General features: G+C 38.2%; 1 long non-coding RNA gene across 1 annotated transcript in view; it reads left to right on the top strand.

The window, feature by feature from the left end:
- The window catches only part of LOC132106209 (uncharacterized), a 64417-nt gene that overhangs the window by 17873 nt on the left and 35090 nt on the right, over window positions 1-11454 (top strand). The window lies entirely within an intron of this gene.

The raw sequence follows: 11454 nt of genomic DNA, 5'->3' as shown, positions 1-11454 counted from the left end.
CTGTTAGGTGCTTGTACATCAGTGTCATTCATCTATCATTTCCTCTATTTTTAAGGATCACTCATGGTTAAGGTTAGGTTTAGGTGTAGGGATATGGTCAAGACTACATTTTTTGTGTCATTTTTTTCAGAAAATTATAGGCTTTCAGGAAATTACAGTTATTGTACATTATTTTGTGTAATGAGTTAGTAAATAATTTAAATAGACAAAAAAATTTAAAACGGGAAGAAATTGTACTGGTTTTTATTTAGAGAAAATCTGAAAACTCATGATTGAAAGAATCTAATGCCTCAATCTTGAAAAAGGAACTTTTAATACATATATACAAGTCTTTTTGAGACACTGGATTGCACAGTTTTCACTCAGGAGCCATTTGTTGTACTCCAGTTCTATAGGCGTTTTTGGATCCTTCAATCCAGTCATTTGAATGTGGTGCTCTCTGAAGCCGTTCCTGTCTAACTGCAAGCATAATCCCACATCACATTCCTTGCACTTCCATGGGGTACTCCTTTTGCATCATATGCAACTCTGTGAAAGGTCTTGAGTATCACTCACAGGAACAGGCAGATGATCGCATCGCTCTCGAGCTGCCATCCAGGGGAACATCTGTGAGCGGAGCTGCTAGCAGCTCCTGAAAGTTTTGCTGTGTCATGAGCTTATCATGGTGGATGGCACACATCTCTTTGTGTAAAATGAAGCTGTTGGTCACTGCAATGTCCAGGAAGTGCTGGAAAATGGTCACATATGACTTGTTTTATGGGGCACCGACTTTGTTCTGAGCATCTTGTTGGAGGTGTCAAGTCCCCCCATGTACTTATTGTACAGCTACAGCAGCGACCACTGCCCCGGTCCCTCTGAGATGGTGTGTGTTCGATGTAGATGGCCCATTTGCTTCTTCATAGATAACTGGAGTAAGCCACACTGAAAAAAAAGCAGCATGTATTACAAACTCACTATATATGTACATAAAAATACTTTTCATTATGAAGCAATCTATTAGTAAGAGAAAATTTGTACAAATAATATATAAATATATAATAATATAATAAATAAATAACTATAATAATAATACAATAAAATAATAAAAATAAAGCCTGCAGTTATGCATGCATGCACAGTCACGCAAGCGCGTACACACACACATTTGCATACACATCATAGACTGTATAAGATACACACATGCACACAGATACACACAAACAGATATACACACAGATATACACATGCACACATTAGCAGTAGCACACACAAACACATAAACATATGCACACATGCATGCACTTACACAAACATACATATAACGTTACACATACACGCACACATTTGCATACACACACACGCAGCTTTACTTACTTACACACACACACACACACACACACACACACACACACAGAGAGAGATATGTCCATGCACGTACATACACAATTATGTATGGATGCACACGCACCATTTAACACTCTTGTGTAAAACCTTTTTTCGCCATGTTTTTGTTCGTTTTTGTTTATATTTCACACTCTCAAACTTTCAAACCTGCTGCGCTCGTATCTCCTGCTTCAACTCCACCCTTCCCCTTTCCCCGAAAGCCGCTGTGATTTGCTGCTGGAAAGCATGCAGTTACCGTATTAAGCTGTGTATTGTCTTAAAGCGCAAGCTGTCTTCTATCAGACGCAATTAGATTTTTTTTTCATATTGCAAACGGTTGCTGAGTTATGAAAACATTAATACTGCTTGGTAAATTGTGTCGGCGCCGACACGTTCGGTTTTAAAGGGTTAACCCAAGCTAAAGAATAAGAATGCGTATTTGATCAGATGCAACTACACTCACATTATATTACAGATACATTATTTGAATTCTTGGCGAAAGAGATGCGTTTTTAATCTAGATTTAAACAGAGGGAGTGTGTCTGAACCCCGAACATTATCAGGAAGGCTATTCCAGAGTTTGGGAGTCAAATGTGAAAAGGCTCTACCTCCTTTAGTGGACTTTGCTATCCTAGGAACTACCAAAAGTCCAGCGTTTTGTGACCTTAGGGAGCATGATGGATTGTAACGTGGTAGAGGGCTAGTTAGGTACACAGGAGCTAAACCATTTAGGGCCTTATAGGTAAGTAATGATAATTTGTAACTGATACAGAACTTAACAGGTAGCCAGTGCAAAGACTGTAAAATTGGGGACCTGGACTCTAGCTGCTGCATTTTAGACTACCCGTAGCTTGTTTATTGACGAAGTAGGACAACCACCTAGAAGTGCATTACAATAGTCCAGTCTAGAGGTCATGAATGCATGAACTAGCTTTTCTGCATCAGAAACAGATAACATGTTTCGTAGCTTGGCAATGTTTCTAAGATGGAAGAATACAGTTTTTGTAACATGGGAAATATGATTTTCAAAAGCTGCTGTCTAATATAACACCCAGATTTTTGACTGTAGAGGAAGTAGCAGTGCATCCGTCTAGTTGCAAATTGTAATCTACAAGATTCTGTGTACTGTTTTTTGGTCCAATAATTAATATCTCTGTCTTATCCGAATTTAATAGGAGAAAATTATTGGTCATCCAATCTTTTAAATTTTTAACACACTCTGTTAGCTTAGATAATTTAGAAGTTGAATCTGGTCTCTTTGAAATATATAGCTGAGTATAATCAGCATAACAGTGGAAACTAATCCTGTATTTTCTAATAATATTACCAAGGGGCAACATGTATATTGAAAATAGAAGGGGACCTAGGACGGATCCTTGTTGCACTCCATATTTTACTGGTGATAAATGAGATGACTCCACATTTAAATAAACAAAAGAGTAGCGATCGGACAGGTAGGATCTAAACCATCTTAGAGCCTGCCCTTGAATACCTGTATAGTTTTGTAATCGATCTATGAGTATGTCATGATCTATGGTGTCGAACGCAGCGCTAAGATTAAATTAAAATTAAAATTATGCATTTAGCAGACGCTTTTATCCAAAGTGACTTACAGTGCATTCAGGCTATCAATTTTTTACCTATCATGTGTTCCCGGGGAATCGAACCCCCAAACTTGCGCTTGATAGCGCAATGCTCTACCAATTGAGCTACAGGAACACTAAGATCAAGTAAAACTAGCAATGAGATGCAGCCTTGATCTGAAATTCTTCATACACATCATTTTTTTGCAGGAAGGAGCTCAACTGAGCAGACACAACTTTTTCTAAAATTTTAGACATAAATGGAATATTTGAAATAGGCCTATAATTTGCCAGTTCACTAGGATCTAGTTTTGGTTTCTTAAAAAGAGGCTTAATATCCACCAGCTTGAATGGTTTTGGGACGCGACCTAAAGATAACGACGAGTTAATGATATTGAGAAGCGGTTCTTCGGCTACAGGTGACAACTCTTTCAGTAATTTAGTGGGTACAGGATTTAATAAACATGTTGTTGGTTTAGATACAGTGATCATCAAGGACTCCATCCACCCCAGTAACCATCTTTTCATTTTGCTGCCATCTGGTAAGTGCTTCTGTAGCCAGATGGCTAAAACCGAGAGACTTAGGAGTTTTTCCCCCAGGCCATCAGGATCCTAAACTCAAAAGCAGCCTCTTAACATCTTCATGTCTCCACTTAATATTCACTTTATCAGTAAGATATACATCATTCACTACATCACATCGACATACTGAAAGTGTTTGCACATTTGCCTCTTGTACATTTCTGTGTATCTTAATATTTAAGACTATAGTATAATGCACATATGCACATTGCTTCTTGTACATCCCTGAGTACCTTAATATTTAAGAATACTGTGTACTTTCATGCACATTATTTTCTATTTTCTATTTAATTCTACAGTATACATCTATTTTATATTTTATTCTTATATTTTTATTGTTTACTTTTATTTCATAGCTATATTAATGAATATTTTTTAATTTTTTGTGTTGTATTCTTTAACAATTGCACTGTCCTTGGATCGGACCTGACTCACATTTCACTGCTGGTTATATATGTCAATGTCAATGTCAATGTCACCTTTATTTATATAGCGCTTTAAACAAAATACATTGCGTCAAAGCAACTGAACAACATTCATTAGGAAAACAGTGTCAATAATGCAAAAATGATAGTTAAAGGCAGTTCATCATTGGATTCAGTTATGTCATCTCTGTTCAGTTAAATAGTCTCTGTGCATTTATTTGCAATCAAGTCAACAATATCGCTGTAGATGAAGTGTCCCCAACTAAGCAAGCCAGAGGCGACAGCGGCAAGGAACCGAAACTCCATCGGTGACAGAATGGAGAAAAAAACCTTGGGAGAAACCAGGCTCAGTTGGGGGGCCAGTTCTCCTCTGACCAGACGAAACCAGTAGTTCAATTCCAGGCTGCAGCAAAGTCAGATTGTGCAGAAGAATCATCTGTTTCCTGTGGTCTTGTCCTGGTGCTCCTCTGAGACAAGGTCTTTACAGGGGATCTGTATCTGGGGCTCTAGTTGTCCTGGTCTCCGCTGTCTTTCAGGGATGTAGAGGTCCTTTCTAGGTGCTGATCCACCATCTGGTCTGGATACGTACTGGATCTGGGTGACTGCAGTGACCCTCTGATCTAGACACAGACTGGATCTGGTGGCCACGGTGACCTCGGAACAAGAGAGAAACAGACAAATATTAGCGTAGATGCCATTCTTCTAATGATGTAGCAAGTACATAGGTTGTTATGGGAAGTGTTTCCGGTTCCGGTTTACCTAATTAATGCAGCCTAAAAATCCTTTAACGGATTTGGATAATAAAAGCATATTAGTATGTTATGTGTATGCCAGGTTAAAGAGATGGGTCTTTAATCTAGATTTAAACTGCAAGAATGTGTCTGCCTCCCGAACAATGTTAGGTAGGTTATTCCAGAGTTTGGGCGCCAAATAGGAAAAGGATCTGCTGCCTGCAGTTGATTTTGATATTCTAGGTATTATCAAATTGCCTGAGTTTTGAGAACGTAGCGGACGTAGAGGATTATAATGTAAAAGGAGCTCATTCAAATACTGAGGTGCTAAACCATTCAGGGCTTTAAAAGTAATAAGCAATATTTTAAAATCTATGCGATGCTTGATAGGGAGCCAGTGCAGTGTTGACAGGACCGGGCTAATATGGTCATACTTCCTGGTTCTAGTAAGAACTCTTGCTGCTGCATTTTGGACTAGCTGTAGTTTGTTTACTAAGCGTGCAGAACAACCACCCAATAAAGCATTACAATAATCTAACCTTGAGGTCATAAATGCATGGATTAACATTTCTGCATTTGACATTGAGAGCATAGGCCGTAATTTAGATATATTTTTGAGATGGAAAAATGCAGTTTTACAAATGCTAGAAACGTGGCTTTCTAAGGAAAGATTGCGATCAAGTAGCACACCTAGGTTCCTAACTGATGACGAAGAATTGACAGAGCAACCATCAAGTCTTAGACAGTGTTCTAGGTTATTAGAAGCTGAGTTTTTAGGTCCTATAATTAACACCTCTGTTTTTTCAGAATTTAGCAGTAAGAAATTACTCGTCATCCAATTTTTTATATCGACTATGCAATCCATTAGTTTTTCAAATTGGTGTGTTTCACCGGGCTGCGAAGAAATATAGAGCTGAGTATCATCAGCATAACAGTGAAAGCTAACACCATGTTTCCTGATGATATCTCCCAAGGGTAACATATAAAGCGTGAAGAGTAGCGGCCCTAGTACTAAGCCTTGAGGTACTCCATACTGCACTTGTGATCGATAGGATACATCTTCATTCACTGCTACGAACTGATGGCGGTCATATAAGTACGATTTAAACCATGCTAATGCACTTCCACTGATGCCAACAAAGTATTCAAGTCTATGCAAAAGAATGTTGTGGTCAATTGTGTCAAACGCAGCACTAAGATCCAATAAAACTAATAGAGAGATACACCCACAATCAGATGATAAGAGCAGATCATTTGTAACTCTAAGAAGAGCAGTCTCAGTACTATGATACGGTCTAAATCCTGACTGGAAATCCTCACATATACCATTTTTCTCTAAGAAGGAATATAATTGTGTGGATACCACCTTTTCTAGTATCTTGGACAGAAAAGGGAGATTCGAGATTGGTCTATAATTAACTAGTTCTTTGGGGTCAAGTTGTGGTTTTTTGATGAGAGGCTTAATAACAGCCAGTTTGAAGGTTTTGGGGACATGTCCTAATGACAATGAGGAATTAATAATAGTCAGAAGAGGATCTATGACTTCTGGAAGCACCTCTTTCAGGAGCTTAGATGGTATAGGGTCTAACATACATGTTGTTGGTTTAGATGATTTAACAAGTTTATACAATTCTTCCTCTCCTATGGTAGAGAATGAGTGGAACTGTTCCTCAGGGGGTCTATAGTGCACTGTCTGATGTGATACTGTAGCTGACGGCTGAATGGTTGCAATTTTATCTCTAATAGTATCGATTTTAGAAGTAAAGTAGTTCATAAAGTCATTACTGCTGTGGTGTTGGGAAATGTCAACACTTGTTGAGGATTTATTTTTCGTTAATTTAGCCACTGTATTGAATTAATACCTGGGGTTATGTTTGTTTTCTTCTAAAAGAGAAGAAAAGTAATCGGATCTAGCAGTTTTTAATGCTTTTCTGTAGGATATGTTACTTTCCCGCCAAGCAATACGAAATACCTCTAGTTTTGTTTTCCTCCAGCTGCGCTCCATTTTTCGGGCTGCTCTCTTTAGGGTGCGAGTATGCTCATTATACCATGGTGTCAAACTGTTTTCCTTAACCTTCCTTAAGCGTAAAGGAGCAACTTTATTTAAAGTGCTAGAAAAGAGAGAGTCCATAGTTTCTGTTACATCATCAAGTTGTTCTGAGGTTTTGGATATGCTAAGGAATTTGGATACATCAGGAAGATAACTTAAAAAGCAGTCTTTTGTGTTAGAAGTGATGGTTCTTCCATACTTGTAACAAGAAGTAGAATTTACAATTTTGGCTATATGAATTTTGCAAAGAACTAAATAATGATCTGAGATATCATCACTTGGCTGAATAATTTCAAAACCATCAACATCAATTCCATGTGACAGTATTAAATCTAGAGTATGATTTCGACAATTAGTAGGTCCTGAAACGTGTTGTCTAACACCAATAGAGTTCAGAATGTCTATAAATGCTGATCCCAATGCATCGTTTTCATTATCAACATGGATATTAAAATCACCAACTATTAAAACTTTATCTGCAGCCAGAACTAACTCGGATGTAAAATCACCAAACTCTTTAATAAAGTCTGTATGGTGCCCTGGTGGCCTGTATACAGTATCCAGTACAAACATAACAGGGGATTTATCATTAACATTTGTTTCTTTGGATAATGTTTTATGAAGTACCATTACTTCAAACGAGTTATACTTGAAGCCTGCCCTCTGAGAAATCCTGAAAACGTTGTTATAAATTGAAGCAACACCTCCACCTTTGCCTTTTAGACGTGGCTCATGTTTATAACAGTAATCTTGGGGGGTGGACTCATTTAAAATAATGTAATCATCAGGTTTTAGCCAGGTTTCTGTCAAACAGAGTACATCTATATTATGATCAGTGATCATATTATTTACAAAAAGTGTTTTTGTAGAAAGGGATCTGATATTCAATAAGCAAAGCTTTATCATTTGTTTATCCATATTGCTTCTGTTTTTTATTTGTTGAACCTCAATTAAATTGTTAATCTTAACTTGGTTTGGACGTTTTTTGTATTTTCTAGTTCGGGGAACAGACACAGTCTCTATAGTGTGATATCTAGGTGAAAGAGTCTCTATGTGCTGAGAATTAACTGACCTCTGTGACGGGAGGCGGCTAGCAGACAGTCGGTTTAGCCAGTCTGTCTGCTTCCTGACCTGGGCCCCAGTTAGTCAAGTATAAACACTAAGACTATTTGCCATATTTCTAGAGAGAAGAGTGGCGCCACCCCAGGAGGGATGAAGACCATCTCTTTTAAACAGGTCAGGTCTGCCCCAAAAGCTCGTCCAATTGTCTATGAAACCTATGTTATTCTGTGGGCACCACTGTGGGCACCACTGTGTCCCTAAAGGTTTTAGGGACACATCCAGCCATTGAGTGATGACAATCTGCTATGCATCTCATCACCACGGTAAGCAGGGAGGGGACCAGAGCATATTACAGTGTCTGACATCGTGCTTGCAAGTTCACACACCTCTTTAATGTTATTTTTAGTGATCTCCGACTGGCGAAGTCGAACATCATTAGCGCCGGCATGAATAACAATCTTACTGTATTTACATTTAGCATTAGCCAGCACTTTTAAATTTGCCAAGATGTCAGGCGCTCTGGCTCCCGGTAAACATTTGACTATGGTGGCTGGTGTCTCTATATTCACGTTCCGTACAATAGAATCACCAATAACTAGAGCACTTTCATCAGGTTTCTCAGTGGGTGCATCACTGAGTGGGGAGAACCTGTTTAATGTTTTGATCGGAACAGAAGAGCGGTGTTTTGACCCACGACTACGCTGCCTCACCATCACCCAGTTGCCTCTGTTTCCGGAACCGAACAATGTACAGGAATCCCTGAGCTAGACGCATCCAAAGGCGTATCTAGAGCCCTAACATTTTTACTGTCCTCAAATAAAGTTTGGATGCGTGTCTCTAATTCTGAAATCTTCTCTGTCAGCCTAACTATTTCCCTGCATTTATCACATGTGAATCCCTCATCAGCGACAGAGATAGATAAACTGTACATGTGGCAAGAGGTGCAAGAAACAATGATAGGAGAAGCCATTACTCACCGTGCTTGATGAAACTTCTTACTGCGGTTGTTTGATGAACTTGTGAAAAACTGGAGCGAGGGAGAGGAGAAAAGAAAACAGCGATAGGTTCGAATGAAAACGCTAATGACAAGCTAACGAGTGCTAACGCTTTGCAGGTGTACTGCACTCACGGAAATAAAATAAAAGTGAACGATCAAAGTTAATCTGATAAGATTGATCGATAATATCAGAAATATGGTGTGAATTAAGTTATATTTTACCACTTTAAAAAACAGAGAGTGATAGTAAGATAAAGATTCTAGATAAAAAAATAAAATAAAAACAGCTACACGGAGCTACAATTTGCTACAGAAGGCCAACAGGAAGTAGAGAAAAACTGTCCAACATTATATATGCTCTATATAATTGCGTATGTGAGGAATAAAAATCTTGAATCTTGGAATCTTGAATCTTCTTAATCTCTTGATAGGCCATGTGTTTTTGGACGATCTCAGTTGCGTAGTCGTGGCCAAAATAAATGTTTCTCCCATTTGACTGAATGCGTCCTTTTTTCCACGCTTCTTTGAGGATTAGCTCTTTAGTAGTATATTCTTGGAAATTTACTACAATTTGTCTCGGGTTATTATGGGGTCGGGGCTTGGCTGCGAAGACTCTGTGGGCTAGCTGAATTTTAAGGTCCAAGTCCACTGTTAAAGGTAACTCATGCTTGAGGAAATCCGTCATGAATTGCATCACCAACTTCCTTTCCTCTCCTTCTCCTACCCCGAAAAGGCGAATGTTGTTCCTTCGTGATCGGTCAGTTTGTTTTGTACAGTCCTCTGTCGCTTAATGCTTTCAGTCAGCTCTTCAGTAAAATCCATTGTCATGTCCTCAACACGTATCACGCGATTCTCCACTTCTTCCATTCTTTCAGTCAGGCCTCTCATTTCCTCCATCAGGTTGTCAAGTTGATTACCCATCTCCTGGTGCAGAGTATTAATGTCCTTCCTTTGTTTGTCATTGTTCACCTTCAGTTCGGATTTTAGCGTTTCTATTGCTTCCAATATGGCACTCAAGGTTTTGTTAGTTCCACCCGGGCTCGTGCTTGCTTGTTTGGTTGCATTGCTAGCTTTTGTCGCAGTTATTGATTTGTCTCCTTTAGATATTTTGCATCTTTTTGGCCTTTAATGTTTTGAACCCCAGTCAAATGCTTAACTTAATCTATTAATGTATTATATATCATCAAGTTTTGGTAAGTATTTTCCATCAATCTCAGAGAGCTGTCACCAAACACGTCCGTCTCGTTACACCATTACCGGAAATCCCCAGCCTATCCCTTATTAATACATTACTATTAAACACTTGTTAAGCAATTGACTTAGACTTTTCCGATATGATATTTGATAAGAAAAGGAAGAAAAGGGAGTTTGGCAAAAAAAGAAAAGGCTCGATCCCAGTCGATCGTAAAATACAATTCTCCCCCGTGCATTATTCTCGACACTGTTTAATGCTGTCCAATGAGATGAAATGAACATAAAACAAATGTGTTTATTCTCAAGTTTTTCCTCAAAATTCAATGTTTATTCAACAGTTTATTCATTTTTTTTTTGTCAAAATGTTACAACTTTTTTCTCAAGATTTTTTTTTTTTTGCATGGCCCTAATCCTTTTCCGTGGATTGCCTTTAGCACGAGTGAAGTGGGAGCGTTCAGGCGCCAGAGTATTTTGCAAGGTCTTAAAGCCTTCCTTGAGAGGCTACATTTGCAATTCAAACAATGATTTGTGCAAAAAGAATTATTAATGTGTTATTTGTATGGTCTAGGTGGCCATACGGCGTATTCCTGTGAATACAGGACAAACTGTTTTTGTATAGCTTTCATACAGAATGCTTCTCTTCTAGATTTAAGATATATGAATATGCTTTTAAGTTTTTCTTCCCTCATGAGTTTACATTGTTAACAAGCAAATTAATTGAACATTAATTTCACTTTAGTTTTGTGTGCATTTGAAAGTCATGGCAACGTACAACACAAAGTACCTTACACATAACGTAACATAACGTGGAAATGCACATAAACTAACGTAAATCAAGGCATAGGCCACAAAGTGTCGGTGAAATAACACATTAGCGGACCAGAGGGAATATAGATTTTTTTTCCAGAAAAATTCAAAAACTCTCGAGAAACTGTATCTATGTATGTTTATTTTCAAAAACTTTCCAGGGCCTTGAAATTTTCTTTTTCAGATTAACAAACTTTCAAGGATTTCAAGAACCCGTGGGAGTGGTGTGTTAAAAAATTAAGAACAAAGATACATACTGTGGTGGTAGCATTCTTGATTGTTTGTGGTTTTCACTTTTGGGAAGAGGTAAAAAAATGTATTTTTACAGTTGATCATTAGGTGGGACCATTAACCCTTTAAATAGGCCTGTGCAAAAAAAGGCTTGGTTTCTGGCTTGTATATGGAGTTATATGGAGTATAACAGCAAATTATAGTGTTTGTGTGTGTGTGTGTGTGTGTGTGTGTGTGAGATTCTTGATTGTTGGTGGTTTTACCTGTTGGGAAGAGGTAACATTTGTTATTTTTTACAGTTGATCACTAGGTGGGACCATTAACCCTTTAGATAGGCCTGTGCAAAAAAAGGCTTAGTTTCTGGCTTGTATGGAGTTATATGGAGTATAACAGCATATTATATTGACTCAACTCACACTGAAGATGGCTG

This window comes from Carassius carassius, chromosome 26, assembly GCF_963082965.1.
Source record: "Carassius carassius chromosome 26, fCarCar2.1, whole genome shotgun sequence".
Lineage (NCBI taxonomy): Eukaryota > Metazoa > Chordata > Actinopteri > Cypriniformes > Cyprinidae > Carassius > Carassius carassius.
Note: the sequence above shows the minus strand (reverse complement) of the source record. Positions and strands in the feature narration are given on the sequence as shown.